Here is an 18,689-nt window from a genome sequence, read left to right as displayed (position 1 = left end):
CGAATTTTAAAACTAAATGTATTATCAGATATAAAGGACTCTTCATAATGATAAAAGGGTCAATTTAACAGGAAGGGATCAACCTAAATGTGTATGCATTTCGTAACAGAATTTTCAAGTATATGAAACAAGAACTGACAGAACTGAAGGGGAAAAATAGGCAATTCTCCAACTATAGTTGGGGACTTTAACACTCCTCCTTCAGCAATGGATTGAACTAGAGGAAAAAAAAAATCAGCAAAACCACAGAAGACCTGCACAACATTATCACCACTTTGACTTAATATATATTTATAGAATGACATAACCAATAATGGCAGAACACATTCTTTTTCAGATTTACATGGTATAGCTACCAGGAAAGATCATATTCTAGGTTATAAAACAAGCCTCAATAATTTCTTTAAAAAAAAAACTGAAATCATATGGAGTATGTTCTTTGACCACAATTGAATCAAATTAGAATACAGTTTTAGGGCACACAGGACCACCCTCAAGCTTGTGATTCACCAAGAGAGTCAACAGCAGGTTATACTCATGGCTAAGATTCATTGCAGTCTAGGGTACAGAGTAAAAGCAAGAGAGAAAATGTATGCATTGGGTAGAAGAATCCAGAGAGGTCAGACACACACCTTTTTATACATTCTTGAAACAAAATACAGGGACATATGCAAAATATGTCTGCCCAGGGAAGAGCAGAAAAAGCAACTGAGTCTCAGTGTTCATGGCTTATATGAAGGGCTGGTCATACAGGCATATCCAGCCATGGGAACTGACACTCAGGACCCCAACAATGAAACTAGGTATACTTCATCAATCTAGATGTTGGTACAAAGTTGTTCTGACAAACAGGTACAGCATGGTCTATTGCTCCTGGTGTGCAAAACAAAATCAACCATTAACATGAAAACATGCAGAGGGCCACATTCCCAGGGGTTACCCAAGAGTATGGTTCCAGGTTCCTTTAGAGACATGAAAAGTTAGCAACTAGACTCCCTGTGTTAACATCTTCCTCACTAATACCAATATGTAAATGAGGAAAATCCTACATATTTGGAAAGTAAACAATAAATAAGCATTGGATCAAATTCAATTATATACATACTAACTTCTCTTCTGAAAGGGGTCTGATAAACTGAAAGAGTACTACAGTATTAGGATACAATTTATAGTACCACATAGTGAAACGTATATGACTGCATCTGGATAAAAAGCTTTCAACATGGGAAAACACACACAAATTTAAAAATAAATGACAAGAGAAATTAGACAATATTTTGAACTAAATGGTAATAAAAGTACAACATAAAATCTGTGGAATGCAGTTAAAGTTGTCCTTAGTGGGAAAGTTATAGCCTTGAATGTCTACATCTAAAAAAAACTCTAGTGCAAAATCAAGAAGTATTATTAAAAAAAATTTCAAAAATATGTAAGTAGAAATTGCCCTCCATATTGTTTTCTCTTTTTCCCAGATCTAATGCCAGAATAGAAATGTTTTGTATGTGCTTGAATGGTGAAACATTTGGTGTCTTTGGAAACCAAAATGTCACAAAATCTATGAGCAAGAGAACCACCTCCTGAGTAAGAATGTACCATTTAAAGTACACCATTCTGAGCAGGCCCAAACACGGTGATTAGTCCTTGTATGCCACCACACTTCGAGAGAGTCAGAGGCTGGGAGGTAGGGGGAAGGGAGCTTCAGAATTTGTGTGGTCTTTCCAGTTCTAAATAAGGCTTTCTAAAAAGCAGATATTGGTATTTTCCTTGGCCTGGCAATGTGAGAAAAGGGTAATTCCAATAGAAAGGCTCTGTTCACCTACAAACTGGGGGCCCCACTCTGCTCAAAGACAAGTACAAAGGCTCAAAGAGTACCCCATGGTACATCTAGGAGCTGAGGGTTTGGCCAGTGAGAGCCCCACTGCCTCACTATGTCACACAGTCAACATTCCCAAAGCACCAACTCAATGGCTCACGAGGTCACAAGTATTATTAGTGCAGCCACTGGGTTGGCTTGCCACACTTCCATAGATTAGGCTGGTAAGGAGACAATTAGTTCAAATGGATTCAGACAATTTATTACTTACACACACAGCAAAAGCAAAATCAGTATGCGTCAGTGTACCAAGTACTTAATCCCATAGGCTGACATCAAACAGGAGGGGCCCAATGACAGATGTCCAAGCGATGTGTCATGCTGCCATCAAGAAGCCACCTCTAAATGAAACCCAAGCAGCTTTACTGACCTACACAGACACCAGAAGTTGTACTCCATGGGAACAAGACGGAAGCCTCTGCCCTCAGCTGAACGAGGAGATGGATGAGAAATAGACTTAGGATATTTCCCACGAGGTATGTTACAAGAAACTGCCTCATGACAGCTCCTCACCAGGCTGCTTATCTCTCCTTGCTCCAGGAGGAACCATGGGGCGTTTCGCCAAGACTTGACTCAGGCTATGGTCAAGCATTGCCCGTGGGGCCTGACTGAAGACATGCAAGGTGGCCCAGGTGCCGCACAGAGAAGCTTTTCTACAAGATGCTGAATTTACGTGTTTTTATCAGAATGATATTCAGCGCCAAGATTTCTGAAGCACTCACTAAGGAGAAACACTGAGCATTTCAGCTGAGCCCTAAACTAAATAAAAGAAAAGTGATGGGGGAGGAAGGTAAATGTGAAGTTTTTAACAAAATAACCTTTCCCCTACTCACACAGGTTAACGGAATTAAGCACTCCAAATACAAGCACCCTTGAAGCAGGGGGTCTATTTGTGGGAGGTATGTGGAATCACAATGAAGGAAGTGGTATACCAGCCCTGTACACTTCTCCAACCACTCAGTCTTGGTCCTCAGGAGGATGTTCTCAGGATTTCATAATATTCCATGCAATTGATGCTGCTGCTTCTGGTCTAACACAGTAAGGTCAAGATCAAGGGGTATGGTTCTAAAGCAATCAGTGCACTATAATCAGAATCATCTACCCCAGACAGTGCTAGAACCTTAGGCTGTCAACAAACCTATGTCAGAGCTTTCTGTGACACTCTCTGCCTTAGTCCTTGCTAGCTGGGGAACCGACAACAAAATGAGTTGGAATTACATTTCTTTAAATACAGATATGGACAGACATAGACTTTCCTGGTAGCTCAGCCAGTAAAGAATTCGCCTGCAGTGCACGAGACCCCGGTTAGATTCCTGGGTTGGGAAGATCCCCTGGAGAAGGGATAGGCTACCCACTCCAGTGTTCTTGGGCTTCCCTGGTGGCTCAGACAGTAAAGAATCCGCCTGCACTGCAGGAGACCTGGGTTTGATCCACGGGTTGGGAAATCCCCTGGAGGCGGGCATGGCAACCCACTCTAGTATTATTTCCTGGAGAATCCCATGGGCAGAGAAGCCTGGTGGGCTACAGTGCATAGGGTCACAAAGAGTCAGACACGACTGAGCGACTAAGCACAGCACAGCACAGCATGGACAGACGCACAGTAGATGATCACATAGCAACTAAGATTCACCTATGACAACATGGAGCTTAGATGTACATTAACCTTTGGTCATCTTAATAGAATCCACAGCTTTCATCAGTACTACATAAGAAGTTCTAGTAAACATTTTGGAATAAAAAGAATAAAATATTTTTTATAAATTTTTCTTTAATGGGACTAAATGTAGGAAAGAAATGCTTAAGATTTCTTTACCAACATTATAGAGACAGTGTCTGACTTTAAGGTTGTTTGAAGACATTTCATATACAGCTTTGGACAAATGGGTCCCACATAAATGGGATAAAGGAAAAAGAAAAGCAAAACCACATGGCATTGTACTAATGTAACAGGAAAAAACATAACACTATCAGCTGAAGTCCTGTAGCTCTAGCACAAAAAGGGGAAACCATGGATAGGCCCAGAGAAATAGGTAAGAGTGAACTGCACAGTGTCACTGGGAAGGCCTCCTGTGAGGACTGGAAGTCACAGGAAAAATAACTCACAAAAAAACATATGGTCTATTATCCAGCCAGGAAAGGAAGAAACAATGGGGGAAAAATCCACACAGACCTTGAGAGTTCTGTGGACGTGATGATCAGAGCACATTCTCCCACACATCACACTTGAGAAAGGAAGGTCAGAAGAAAGAGGCCTCCTGCTCCTGTCATTCCTTCTTGCATCAGCAAGGAGGAAGAGAAGGTCACCAGCACAGAAGACAATTGAGGGCTTTCCTGGTGGCTCAGTGGTAAAGAACCTGTCTGCAATGCAGGAGACGTGGGTTCGATCCCTGGATCAGGAAGATCCCCTGGAGAAGGAAATGGCAACCCACTCCAGTATTCTTGCCTGGGAAATCCCAGGGACAGAGGAGCCTGGCGGGCTACAGTCCATGGGGTCGCAAAGAGTCAGACACGACTGAGCACAGCACAACACACATAGCACAGCACAGAAAAGCACCAAAAGACAAAACTTGTTTGGCAGAGGTGATGCAGACCACAGCCCCTGAAGTTAGGGGCCTTAACTCAAGGTCAAGACTGCTGTTTCTCCACAGCAGTGGCTAAGGGAACCCCACGTGGTCACATTCGTAATTATACTCAAGCCACTTCTTACCAAGAGGCCTCTGTCATGAATACAGAATCTCCTCCTCTTTAACAATATGAGCCACAAAGGAGAAGCAGAGATACATACATGGGGCAGTGGGCAGGGGGAAAAGTTCTAAGATGTTTTAGTTTAAGGTCGACAGTCATTTATATGACCCTAGGTCGTTGAGGAAAAAATTTGACTATAAAACTCTGATCTATTTGTGGGAATTGTCAGTGTGCAGAATGTAGCAGGTTATGAGAATTAATGCCATTATCTAGGGAAAGGGCAGAAGTCAAGGAAGGAGTTTTTAGCAGTGAATGAGTGAGAGACTGAGTAAGATGAAGTAGGTAAACGAAGCCTTTACCCCAAGTAGAGTTCAGCATAGGATATCAATTACCCTCTGAGAGAATCAAAGGACAAAACATCCATTAAAATCTGTGTTTAGGACTTCTCTGGTGGTCCAGTGGTTAAGATTCTGTACTTCTAATGCAGGGGACATGGGTTAGATCTCTGGTCAGGGAACCAAAGTCCATATGCTGTGTAGAGGTCAAAATTAAAAAAAAAAAAAAAAGCTCATCTTTTATTTACCAGAAGACTACATCTATCACTCAAACACTTATATTCATCATCATGTTCTAATAGAAGGGTACACTGGATAATCTAATTCAATAACATTTGAATGAATAGTGTCATCAATTCAACAAATATTTTCTGAGCACCTACCCCATGTCTGCTACTATGTTAAGCACAAAGAGATTAACCTTTCTAACAGATTTACACAGTATCCTCTCATTCATTCATTCATTCAACAATGATTAAGCACCTAATGCCTGCAAGATCATGTCTGATGCTTGAAATGCAGGCATGGTAAGTGTTCAATACACATTTTCTCTTCCTGAACACTCCAAAGTGACCTTGAGCTCTTAAGCTTGCTGAACTGCAGTGTCCTTGGTATAAAAGTGGGTGTAAATATCATATCCCTTACAAGGTAATAAAAATAATAAAAGTAAAATGTCTGGTACAACATGGAGGGGTTGTCACTGCTGTTATTATCATTATTAAGGAAGATAATCTGTGTCGCTCGAGAGATGAGAAGAAAAAAATAATGTGGGCAACCTTCTGAATAATGAACTCAACTATATTCCTGTGAAGGACAGGGTTGCTAAGAGTGTTCTTGGGTCCCAGAGGAAAAAACAAAACCCCATTCCAAACAGGATTTACCCCAGTGCCTTTCCTGGTTTTCTGAAGGCCCTGATATGTTCTGCCTCTTATCAGCCCTGATGAAGTACACTGGAGGCCACCCATTCCAGTGGTGAGGAGTCACTGGGTGTTCAGACTTCTGATTCCCAGCCCTCACCAGGCAAAGACCAAAGTAGACAAAGACAACAGAGATGCTCTGACCCCTGGCTAATGAGGTTGAGATTCTGGCAGAGAACTAGCACCAGTTCAACAGTTAAGAGCTGAAATGCAAATAAGGAACTAAGGCAGAAAAGCAGAACCCAACTCAGAAAGGTTAGGGGTACACAAACTTTTAAGAAAGTGAAGAGGTCAGTCTTTAGGGGTGGGTGGGGCTTTATAGGGGCTTCCCTGGTGGCTCAGCCAGTAAAGAATCTGCCTGCAACAGGAGACCCGGGTTCGATCCCTAGGTCAGAAAGATCCCCTGGAGAAGGGACTGGCAAAGCACTACGAGGAAGTGGCACCTGCAGGCTGGAAGCCTTCAGTGTTTGTAGATAGTTCAAATTAATGCAACAAAAATGTGTATTTTCAGACTAACTGCTTATGAGCATAAAGAAAGAATTTTTATTTTTACTCCTCTATATAATAATATTGAGTGAGAAATTGAAGTATGATAAAATTACACAGGAAAGTAAACATATTCTTGCCAAAAATCATTATTCTGCTCCCATGAGTAATACTAACATAGAAGAAAAGACTAGGAATATATTCCATTAACTTTTTTCTGCAGTGACAGCAAATTTTCAACCAGGCATGTGCTTCTAACTTTGCCAGCTTTCTCTCTGAAGCAAACATGTCAGACAGGATTACTGTGGCAAGTTAGTCATATGGATTTTTTTCAAAATGGTAATGCATAACATTAGAAACCAAACCACAAAGAACAGGCTCTCTAGAGCCAGACTAGAGCCCTTACACCAAACACACAGTGCTTTGAATAGGTTTTGTCGGTCAAAAAGGAGGAGCTTGGTTACCTAGGATTCCAGGAAATAACATGTATCTTCTAGGACACAAAGAAGGGAAAAAATAGAATGCAGCGAACTTATTCCAAGTCAGGAATATAAAATAGCATACCCTCTCCTAAAGAAATCCTAGGTTCTAAATTATGAGGCACTGAAAAATATACTTAAGAAGCTCAAATTGTTATTTCAATTCTGGCCCATTTAACAGCCAAGCCTTTCCAGAAGATAATGAATACTATCAAAAATTCATATACATAAGTATGTGAATGAGCTTGAAAAGAAGCATACCAGCTATTACCACACAATAATAGAGAAAGAAAAGCAACCATTGAGCATTTTTAAGAGCTCTGATTATCCCTGCCTTGTGGAACTTTATTCAACTCTCATTCCATTATGCTCAATAATATTCTTGAGAAATATTTATGTTTCTACTCTACAAAGGGTAAAGCACACCCCTTTCACAGCAAAAGTGCTCAATAAATGTTGAATAAAAGTTTGACATACATTGTATAAAGCCACTTCTTTGGGAGATGCTAAAAGTCAACTTCCACTGACAATATGATTTCTATGGTCCCCCACGTTTTTAGGATATCCCAGTCACTGCTATTGTAGGAAACATGTTGTGACACCAAGAGGGTGTTTTCTAAACCCTGTGAAGAGGGAGAGAAATCAAAACAAAATCAGAGTCTGATATGGCAGGAATGTTAGAATTATCAGACCAGGAATTTTAAAATACTAGGAATAATATGCTATGGACTTTAGACTTCTCTGGTGGCGCAGTGGATAAGAATCTAACTGCCAACACAGGGGACAGTGGTTCGACCCCTGGTCTGGGAAGATTCCACATGTCGTGGAGCAACTAAGCCCGTGTGCCACAACTACTGAGCCCACATGCCTTAGAGACCTGGAGCCGCAACTGTTGAGCCCATGCGCTGCAACTACTGAAGCCTGTGCACCTATAGCCTGTGCTCTGCAACAAGAGAGGCCACCACAGGAGAAGCGCACGCAAAGCAACAAAGACCCAGCAGCAGTTAAAAAGCAAATATGATATGGGCTTTAAGGTAAAAAGTAGACAACATGCAAGAAAAGATGGATAATGTAAGTGGAGAGATGGACATTCCAAGAACGTATCAAAAAGAAATGCTCCAGTCAAAAATGCTGTAACTGAAATAAAGAATGGTTTTGATAGGCTTATTAGGAGAATGGATACAGCTAAGTAAAGAATTTCTAAGCTTGAAAATGTGAAAACAGAAACAGAAAAACTGAAAAGAAAGGAATATCCAAGATCTCTGAGACAACTACAAAAGATGTAAAATATGTGTAATGAGGATACCAGAAAGAGGAAACAGACAGAAAAACAGCAGCATTATTTGAAGCAATAATGAGTGAGAATTTCCCCAATAAATGTCAGACAGCGAACTATAGATTCGGGAAGCTCAGAGAACACCAAGCAGGACAAAATGCTAAACAGGATAAAAGCAAAACAAAGAAACAAACCAAAAGCTATGTCTAGGAATGTTATAGTCAAATTGCAGAAAATCAAAGACAAAAAATCTGGAAAACAACCCAAAGGAGGAAAAAAAAAAGTATCACTAGAGGAACAAAGATAAGTTGACCCTTGAACAACCTGGATTTAAACTGCCCAGGCTCACTTATATGCAGATATTTTTCAATAGTAAATACTGAAGTACTACACAGTCCATGGTTGGTTTATTTTGTGGATGCAGAGGAACCGGAGATATAGAGGTATGGCCGTAAGTTATACTCACTTGGATTAATTCCCACGTTGTTCAAGAGCTAACTGTATATCTGACATTTCCTCAGAAACCGAGTAAACGAGAAGGGAGTGAACAGAAATACTTCAGAGTGTTGAGAGAAAAAAAATTCACCCACTCAGAATTTTGTACCCTAAGAAATTATCTGTCAAAAGAGAAGGAGAAATAAAGATTTGCTCAGACAAGCAAAAACTAAGGCAACTTTTTGCTAGTAGATCTACCTGACAAGATTTGTTAAAAGTTCTTCAGAGAAAAGGAAAATAATATATGTCAGAAATAAGGAGCTACATAAAGAAATGAAGAGCATCAAAAAATGAATAACTAGAAGTAATATAAAAACTTTTTCCTCATTCTTAACTGATCTAAAAGATTACAATTTGCTCAAACTACTAGCAACAATACATTCAGTTATAAATACTTATATATATGCTTATGTATAAATGAAATGAATAACAATAATACAAGGAATAGGAGGGAGGAATTTGGAATATTTTGTTATTATACAGTACTTCTATTACCTACGAAGTGATACAGTATTATTTGAAAGTGGAATTGGATTAGTTGGAAATGTGTATTTAGCAAATGCTATGGCAACCATTAAAAAACTTTTTTTTTAAGTTTACTGATACCCTAACAAATAAGAGAAAAGGGAACCATATAAAGTGTCACTTAAGACACAGGAGAGGTATGAAAGACAAAAACGGAACAAAGAACAACAAATAGAAAGCAGTATGGTAGTTATTAATCCAACTATATCAATAATCCTTTTAAAACATCAATGATCTAAATATACCAATGAAAAGACAGATTGTCAGAGTGGATGAAATAATAAAACCCAAATATATATTGTCTACAAGAAACACATTTTACACAGAAAGACATACATAGATGAAAAGTAAAGGCATGGAGAAATATACCATGCTAGTAATTAATCAAAGAAAGTAGAAACAGCTATATCAATTTCTGACAGAGCTACTCCAGGGCAAGGAAAGTTGTCAGAGATAAGAGGATAATATCATAACACAATGACAAAGGGGGTCAATTCTTCAAGAAGACATAACATTCCCTAATGTATGCACATAACAACAAAGTGTTAAAATATATGAGGCAAAACCTGTCAGAACTGCAAGGAAAAACAGATCAATCTCCTATTATTACAGACTTTAACACTCCTCTAACTGAACTGGACAGATTCAGCAGGCAGAAATTTAGTAACTCTATAGTACCACCAATCAATTGGATATAACTGATATCTAAAGACGACTTCATCCAACAACAGAATTCCCATTTTTCTCTAGCTTGATGGAATATGCACCAAAATAAACCACGTTCTGGGACATAAAATGCAACCTTAGCAAATTTAAAAGAATAGAAATCATACACTGTCTGCTCTCAGACCACAATGGAATTACACCAGAAATCAGTAAGATAACTGCAAAATCCCCAAACACATGATGATTAAACAACTCACTCTAAACAACACATGAATTCTCAAAGTTTAAAATATTTTGAACTATATGAAAATAAAACTTACCAAATACTATGGAATGCAGTGAAAGCAGTGCTTAGAGGAAAATTTTATAGCAATGAATGAATACATTTAAGGTTCTTTACTGCTACCACCACCTGGGAAGCCCATTTAAAGAAAAAAAGCTCTAAAAATCAACAATCTAAGCTTCTACCATAAAAGTCAGAAAGTGCAAATTAAATTCAAAGAAGCAAAAGAAGAGAAATAATAAAAATTAGAGCATATATCACAATGAAACTGAAAAGGAGGAATGAATAGAGAAAATAAAACCAAAACCTGACTCTTTGAAAAGATATTTTTTAATTAATAATCTTCTAGCCAAGCTAAGGGGAAAAAAAGAGAGAGAGACAAATTACAATACTTGAAATAAAAGCCACCATTATAGATTGCATGGAGACAATAAAAGGTTAATAAAAGATTATTATGAACAAATCCATTAAACCAATTCCTTGAAAGAGTCAACCTGCCAAAACTCATACAAGAAGAAATAGACAATATGAATATATATTATACATTAAAGAAATAGAATCAATAATTAATAACCTTTCAAAAAGGAAAGCAACAGGCTCAGACTTACCTGTGAATTCTATCAAACCCTTAAGGAGAAACTATACCATTTTCTACAGTCTCTTCCAGAAGATAGAAACCAAACCAAGGTAATACTTCCTAACTTATGAAGCCAGAATTACCCTAATATCAAAACCAGACAAAGACATTACAGGAAAAGAAAACTACTGACTAGTACCTCTCATGAACATACCTGCAAAAACCCTCAACAAAATACTAGCAAATCAAATGCAGCGATGTATAAAAAGAATTACAAACCATAATCAAGTGAGATTTATTCCAGTTATGCAATGCTGATTCAATATTTGAAGATCAATTAATATAATCCATCACATCAATAGGCAAAAGAAGAAAAATAACATGAACATATCAGCAGACGCAGAGAAAGGATTTCTCAGAAAATGAGAAGTAGAGGTGAACTTCCTCAACTTGTTAAGAATATCTACAAAAACCTACAGCTTAACACCATACTTAATAGGGAGAAACACAAAGCTTTCCAGCTAAAGGAACAAGGCAATAATGTCTCTTCTTATCACTCTTTTCCAAGTTATGTGTGTGTGCGCTCAGTCCTGTCCAACACTTTTGTGACCCCATGGACTGTCGCCCACCAGGCTCCTCTTATCCATGGGATTGCCTTGCCAAGAATACTGGAGTGGGTAGCCACTCCCTTCTCCAGGGGATCTTCCTGACCCAGGGATCGAACTTGCATCTTCTGCATTGGCAGGTGGCTTCTTTAGCACTAGCGCCACCTGGGAATTCCTTCCCAAGTTACACGGATTGATAAGTAAGAAATCAAACTTTTTTCACAGATGGCATTATTGACAATGTAGAAAACCCCAGAGAATCAACAACAAAGACTCCTGGAGCTAACAAGCAATGATAGCAAAGTTGCAAGACACAAGATTAATGTGCAAAAGTTACTCAATTCCCTAAACACAGTAATAAATAAGTGGAATTGGAAATTTAAAATATATTACCATTTATATTAGCACCCCCCCCCAAAATGAATTACTTATATATAAATCTAAAACAGTTTGTTCAAAATCCATTATGAGGAAAATTCCTCATATTTGTGACCAAAGACATCAAAGGAGAACTAAATAAATGGAGAATTATTCCACATTCATGGAAATACAGATTCAATAGTGCCAAGATGTCAGTTCTTCCCAAGATGATCAATAGGTTCAACACAATCTCTATCAAAATCTAGCAAGGTATTTTGTGGATATCAACAAACTTATTCCAAAATTTATATGGAGAGCCAAGGGACCTAAAAGAGTCAACTTAATACTGAAGAACAAAGCTGGAGGACTATTTTCTACTCAGTTTTGTTGTGAACCTAAAATGCTCTAAAAACAGTTCATTATTTTTTTTTTTTTAAGGAGTGATTCCTTCTCTTTCCTTTTAACGATCTGATCTATTCCCAGAGCTTCCTCTCCACTCATGCCACTCTCCTGAATTCCACCTGGACAGCAAAAAGTCTTCTCAGACTCAGCATGCCTAGTACTGAATGCTTGCTCTTTCTTCTCTCAAATTTCCTTCTCCAACAATCTTCCATATCTCACGAAGTATCTACTCCACTGTTCTAGTTGCTCAGACCAAAACCCTTGGCATCATCCTTGACTCTCATCCTTTGTCATATTCCCCTTCCAATTCCACTTCCAATAAGTGAGCAGAAAATCTGGTCACTTATCATACCTTTAGCATTATATTTCTTTGGTTCAAGTCAACCCAACCTCTCCTCCAACTGGTCTCTACTGTTCTTGCTCCCCTTGCAATTCTATATTCCACAAAGCACTCAGATTGATCCTTATGAAACAGAAATCAGATCACATCATTTCACTCTCAAAATCTCCCATGGCTTTTCCTCTCACTCAATAGCCTTACAATATCCTCTCAAAATGAGTGGAATAGCCCTACCCTCCAACATACCTTCTTACTTATGTGACCCTGTTTCTTATTATTCACTCCCACTCATTCATGCTATTCTTGTCACAAGGACTGTTTTGTGATTCCTAGCAAAAACGTCTCAAAAAGGTACCACCTCAGGACCTCTATACTTGCTGTTCTCTATTCCCAGAAAGCTCTTCCTCCAAATAAGTAGTTTTCTCATCTCTTAAAACTCTTTGCTGACACTGTCTTCCCTGATCACTGCCCTCCAAAAGACTCTATTCATACACTGATGAATATCTATAGATGCTCCACTATTCACTTTTCCTACTTTGCATTTCTCTAAAGAATGGAACACTGTAACTCTACTCACATACACATATACACATGTATATATATATATATACACACACACAGAGTGTACATGCACCCACATTTTACTTATTTATGTTTATTTTCTTCCTCCCTCAAATAGGATGTTAGCTCCTTGAGGACAGAAATGTCCAGTAAAATACAAATATTTTATTCAATGCTATATCCTGAGTGCTTAGAATGACACCTGGCAATTGAGAGGCACACAAACATTTGTTGAATAATAATCATATACTTATGTCAGTCTTAGGGCAAGGGCTGGGGCAATGGGGTTATGACAGAGCATGCCTGAACTTAACTTCAAAAAATTCTTCTAAATGAAAAAAAGGTGGAAAAAAAAACACAATTGTGCAACCATAAGAGGTAGCTGGAGTCCTGAACTTTAGTAACCAGCATTACTAAACTTGAAAAATCCATAGAGTTCATGGCCTATTTAAGTTCCACTGAAAAGTAGTGTGCAAACAAACCTCCCTTACAGAGTGTTCCTTCAACTTCTCCCCTCTCTACATTTAGATTTACTTTTCTTAACTCATTCTTTCCCCCTCTATTCTCTTGGTGCCCGATTCTAGTCCCTCCTGCTCTCTGGATCCAGTTCTCTGTTTTATCAATTATATCTCCTTAGCATTTCACCTTCAAACATTCCAGTAGGCTTTTCACCCCTTTCACAATACACTTTTCTTGATCCCTTAAAATTCTCAAACTCCAGTTTTTTTTCTTCCCTTCTTCCTTCATCAACAATTAAAAAAAAAATTTTTTTCACTGCTTCTACTTCCTGACCAGCATTATTCAAAGAAGTGGTTCTTAACTAGAGTGTACATGAAACCCTCCTGGAGTTTTTTCATGCCCAGGTTCCACACTCTGAAATTCTGACTTGATCAGTTTGCACTGGGGAGACACTTTAGACAACACACCAAACCTAAGTGTGTTGGTGAAAACAGCTCCCTAACAGAGTCTAATGCACACCCCCATATTAAGAACCATTATCTCAAAGACCTGCCATATGTTGTTTTTCTTTTTTTCTGGTCATAATAACATTAATATTCTACCAATTGAGGAGTATAATTAAATCAACTCTTGTACCTGACACACATGAAAAACAAATAAAAGGGCTCCAATCAGAACACAAATCTAACTGTGTTCTCTCAGCTTTATCCTTTCTGAACTTTCCAAGGCATCCTATACCACCAATTTTAAGCATGCTCCTCTCTTCAATAACATCTTGGTCTTTTTGTTTTGGTCTCCCCTCCCCCATTCCAATCTATCTTAATGCCATCTAAATCAGTGCCACTCAATGTGGATCCGAGGGTAGGCAGCAACACCATCATTGGGAAACTTATAAGACGTGAATATTCCTCAGGCCACATTCCACCCATCAGAAACTCGAGGGATGGGGTCCAGAAATCAATTCATTCTTGTGATTATTAGGCATGCTGATGTCTGCAAACCAGTGTGCTAAGCCACCTGTTTTTAGAAATATGGGAGGAATCTATTCACAGGACTGAAGTGTGAATGAAGCGACATGTCAACACATTTCATATTTTGAAGTTAACTGCTACTGAAATTATATAGTTGTCATGTGTGTTTGTTTAGTCGCTCAGTCATGTCGGACTCTTTGTGACCCCATGGACTGTAGCCCACAAGACTCCTCTGTCCATGGGGATTCTCCAGGCAAGAATATTGGAGTGGGTGGTCATGCCCTCCTCCAGGGGATCTTCCCAATGCAGGGATTAAACCCAGATCTCCCACACTGCAGGCAGATTCTTCATCATCTGAGCCACCAGGGAAGCCCATGGTGGGCTTAAGTAGGTGTCCTAAGAAATGGCAATTGCAAATAATTGTAGCTACCGTGTTCAGGGCAATTAGCATGTGCTAGATACTTTGATAAACTGTTAACACACCTGATCTCACTTATCAGGTGTTGTAATCATCTTTACAGGTAAGGACACTGACACTTTGAAAAAGACATTTAAACTCTTGCCTCCAAATTTGACACCACTGACCACCATATCACTGTCTCCTGCAAAGATTCAGAAAGAAAGAGTCTTAAACAGAACCCTAAGAAGAAGACTCAGTGGAAGTGACTGAGGTTGACTGGTCAAAGAATCAGAGGAGAAACCAGAAATAGGGAAGGAAGTCTAGGAAGCAGATAAGCCTTAATCACAGTGGTTGGGAAATTTTTTTCAGTAGTCTACAGACCACAAAGGATGTAGAACTTTTTTTTTGAAGTTTTATGGAGGCTACTCATTCTGAGTCCCAAGTTTCACTGACAAAACCAAACACTAACTTGGAGTGTTTTGGCGGGGGGGGGGGGGATAATGGTTAATATTATTTATATATATTTATATTTAAAGTGACATGAAGAAAAAAAGTTTTTACATTTAGGTGGAGAGGGGATAAATTAAATGAGGGGAGAAAACTTAGAAATGTACTAAGAGCCAGAATAGGTTTTCTACCTTTTCTTAAAAAAACTTTTCATTAAGCTTTATTTTAAAAAAGAAAAAAATATATATATATTGGAGTGCAGCTGATTAACAATGTTGTGATGGTTCCAGGTGGCCAGCAAAGGGACTCAGCCATATATATACATGTATCTGTTCTCCCCCAAACTCCCCTCCCATCCAGGTTGCCAACCAAGCAAGATTCTGACTCATTTTTAAAATTAAAGTATCAATTTTATTCACTTATAAACTGAGTAACCATTTGCTCATGATATTCTCTCCAATGGGAACGCCAGCTGTTGGGGTGAGGAGCTTGAATTGTAATGAGCAAAAGGAAGATGATTTCTGTTATGAGCTAAAGGTGACTGGAAGGCCAGGGATGCTGGTGAAGTTAAAGGGAACTTGCTGGCAGAAAAGTCAGGCCAAGTCTACTGAGGGCACTGTGCTGTGAAGAGACTCCCTAGCCAAATGTTTAAGTCACCTTATGATTTAGGAGGAGTATAATACAACTGATTAGTCTAACTGGTCTAATCAGTTATAGCTTCTTTAGTTACATTACCCTCCAGAAGATGCCATCTGGTCAGCCTGATCTGCTTACAAATTTCCTAAATTCCAGTGGCACTCTATTTGTGTCTTTCTACAAATGATTAATCATTTCGCGTTGACTTTTCGCTTGTTTTGGAGTCAGAAATCAACCTTTAAAAAAATAATCAGCCTTTTTCTGATGTCTACTTCGCCTATATATATACACAAAGCTTTTACACCTTTTTAAGAAGAGTATATAAGTGAAAGTCACTCAGTCGTGTCCAACTCTTTGCGATCCCATGGACTATACAGTCCATGGAATTCTCCAGGCCAGAATACTGGAGTGGGTAGCCTTTCCCTTCTCCAGGGCATCTTCCCAACCCAGGGATCTCCACAGATTAATACATGGGAACATATTTCCGTGTTTATTTCTTATCCATATTCTAAATAATGGTGTTCAAACACTATACTTTCAGCATTCTGAATTTCTTCTATTATCTCATGAGCCTTATGTGATGTGAATTACTATCTTTCTAATAGCACTTATTAACATCTAACTGTAAGTGCATTTACTAGGCACTGAGTATATACCCAGCAGTCCTAGGTACTGGGATAACACAGAAGACTGAGGTTCCAGTAACAAGAGAAAAAAGGCCAGTAGTGTCAGCTTGACAGAAAAGGAGGTGATTAATACATTCTGAGTGCATATGTGTTCAGTCGTGTCCAACACTATGAGACCCCCATGGACTGGAGCCCACCAGGCTCCCTGTCCATGGGATTTTCCAGGCAAGAATACCAGAGTGGATTGCCATTTCCTCCTCCAGGGGATCTTCTCCATCCAGGGATCTAACCCGCATCTCCTGCATGACAGGTGGTTTGTTTGTTTGTTTTTACCACTGAGCCACCTGGGAAGCCCAATACATTCTGAAAGATTTGGCCAGTTTTTTCCAAGTAGTGAACTGGGCTGAGTCTGAAAGGATAAATAGAAGTTCATCAGGCACTGGAAAAGGGATGTATCCCTAATACTTCTCTCCCCAAATTTGGTAATGTTAGTGGCATTTGAAAAAGAAAGAGTAAAATGACAATAATGCAAGAAGAAATCTTCCACTTTATGATCTGGGGGTTGGGACTGTGCCTTTAAACACATTTCAGATCTGAAAGTAAATGTTTATAAAACAGTATTCACAAGAGGGGAAAGGGGTGGAGGAGGAAGAAGTTCAGTTTGTTTTATTGTATTAAGTTAAACAAATGAGTAAAAATATCAACATCTACGCTTGGGAACACATATAACTACTTTCCATAAAAACCCTATGCGTGAAAATGAAAGCCTCAGAACCTTATCCTAAATTACAAGAGTCGCCCTGGTGTTTTATATCCCCAATGTAATTTTGCGTGCGCACGCGCACACACACACACACAAATCCATTCTTAATTGAAACAATCAACCACGCCCTAACCAGCTTCCACTTACCCTGACTTTCACACCTCCACATCCTTCAAAGTTTGGCTGAATTTATACTAGGACTATCTCAAGGCATTAATTTAGCTCTAAGTTTTGACACACCACCTCTTCATCCTTCCTTTCAATTATTTCCTTTTAAATTCCATTAGTTCCCCATTTCTCCTTAAGGGACACTTAGAAATACATCAACAGCACAATTACAAAACCAATGGCTGCAGCCAGTCTGAACACACATACTAATTTCCACTCACATCCCTCTCGAGGCTGTTTCTACCAATAATCAAAATCAGTGGACCAGAAAGGAGGAAAAAGCTGAGGCAGGAGGATTGTTGCCTTCTACTCCCCCCATGTCTGCCCCCCACTTTCGCTCCCCCGTCCCCCAAGGCTGCACCGCGACCTTGTGTGCTCCCCCCTCCACCGACTCGCCCCTGCTGTCACCCGCCACTGCCTAGAAAACAGTCCTAGTCTTTGTTAAAATGTCCATGAGCACAATGTACCAGAAGACGGACACATTCCCGGGGGCGGGGTGAAGAAAGTCACACGAGTGCCACGCCCTCCTTGGCACAAACCTGGGGCGACAGCCCACCTCCTCCAAATCCTCTCCCCCCGCGATGAGGAATGTTCCTGGCAACTCTGCACTCCAGGACGGCAGAGCGGGGGAAGGGATGGGCCCGGGACGCCCGCCGCTCAGGGGCACTAAGCGGGGGCTACTAAACTTGAAGCTGGGACACCCTCCAGAGCCCTTGGCGAGCCTCCCGGTCCTGCCAAGCCTGAGTCCAGACTTTCAGCCTCCGGAGCCCTTTCCTTCAATTTCTCCTCTTCCACATATCCTCGCCCGCTCCTGCCACCAGGCACTCTTGCTCCCCACGCAGCTGGAGCCGGACACCCTCCGGCAGCGCGGCCAATCCCGCTGCCGCACGTCTGGCAGGTTTTTCCTCGCGGGACTGACGGCTATCCCGGCCGTCACCCTCACACACTCCAATCCCTTTCGGGACTCCCGGCCCGAACCACGTTCTGCGGCTGCGAGCCCCGCGTGCCCACCACACTCACCGCGCACCCCGCGCCGCTACTCCGCACTCTGCCTGCCGCCAACGGCGCCTGCGCGCTTCCACCTCCGCCGAGCCGGGTGGGAGCCTGGAGCCAGGAGCCGACGGGAAGGGCTGTGGGAAGCGGCGGAGGCGGGGCCTGGGAGGAGTTAGGAGAGGCAGGGCGGGGTCAGGCAGGTTGGGAAACCGAGGGGCGGGGCCCGCTGCCGGGGTATGGAAGACCTAAGGCTTGGGGCACTGGGTTAGAGCTTTCCAGTCTTGAGATCTGTTTATAAATAACACTGGCATGAGAAGTCATCAAGGACCCTGGGTGCACCCCATGCACACTCACACTCCAG

At 40.4% G+C, this 18,689-nt stretch overlaps 1 protein-coding gene across 1 annotated transcript in view; it reads right to left on the bottom strand.

Annotated features, from left to right (window-relative positions):
• Positions 1-18,464, bottom strand: part of LOC108633317 (transmembrane gamma-carboxyglutamic acid protein 1-like) — a 142,849-nt gene extending 124,385 nt beyond the window's left edge. The window contains exon 1 of the mRNA XM_018043688.1: positions 18,356-18,464. The gene's annotated coding sequence lies outside the window, so the exon portion shown is untranslated. The remainder of the gene's footprint in view (positions 1-18,355) is intronic.
• Between the last annotated feature and the right edge of the window lie 225 nt (positions 18,465-18,689).

Source organism: Capra hircus (assembly GCF_001704415.2).
Source record: "Capra hircus breed San Clemente chromosome X unlocalized genomic scaffold, ASM170441v1, whole genome shotgun sequence".
In the NCBI taxonomy this organism is placed as follows: domain Eukaryota; kingdom Metazoa; phylum Chordata; class Mammalia; order Artiodactyla; family Bovidae; genus Capra; species Capra hircus.
This window is presented reverse-complemented; position numbering and strand designations above follow the sequence as displayed.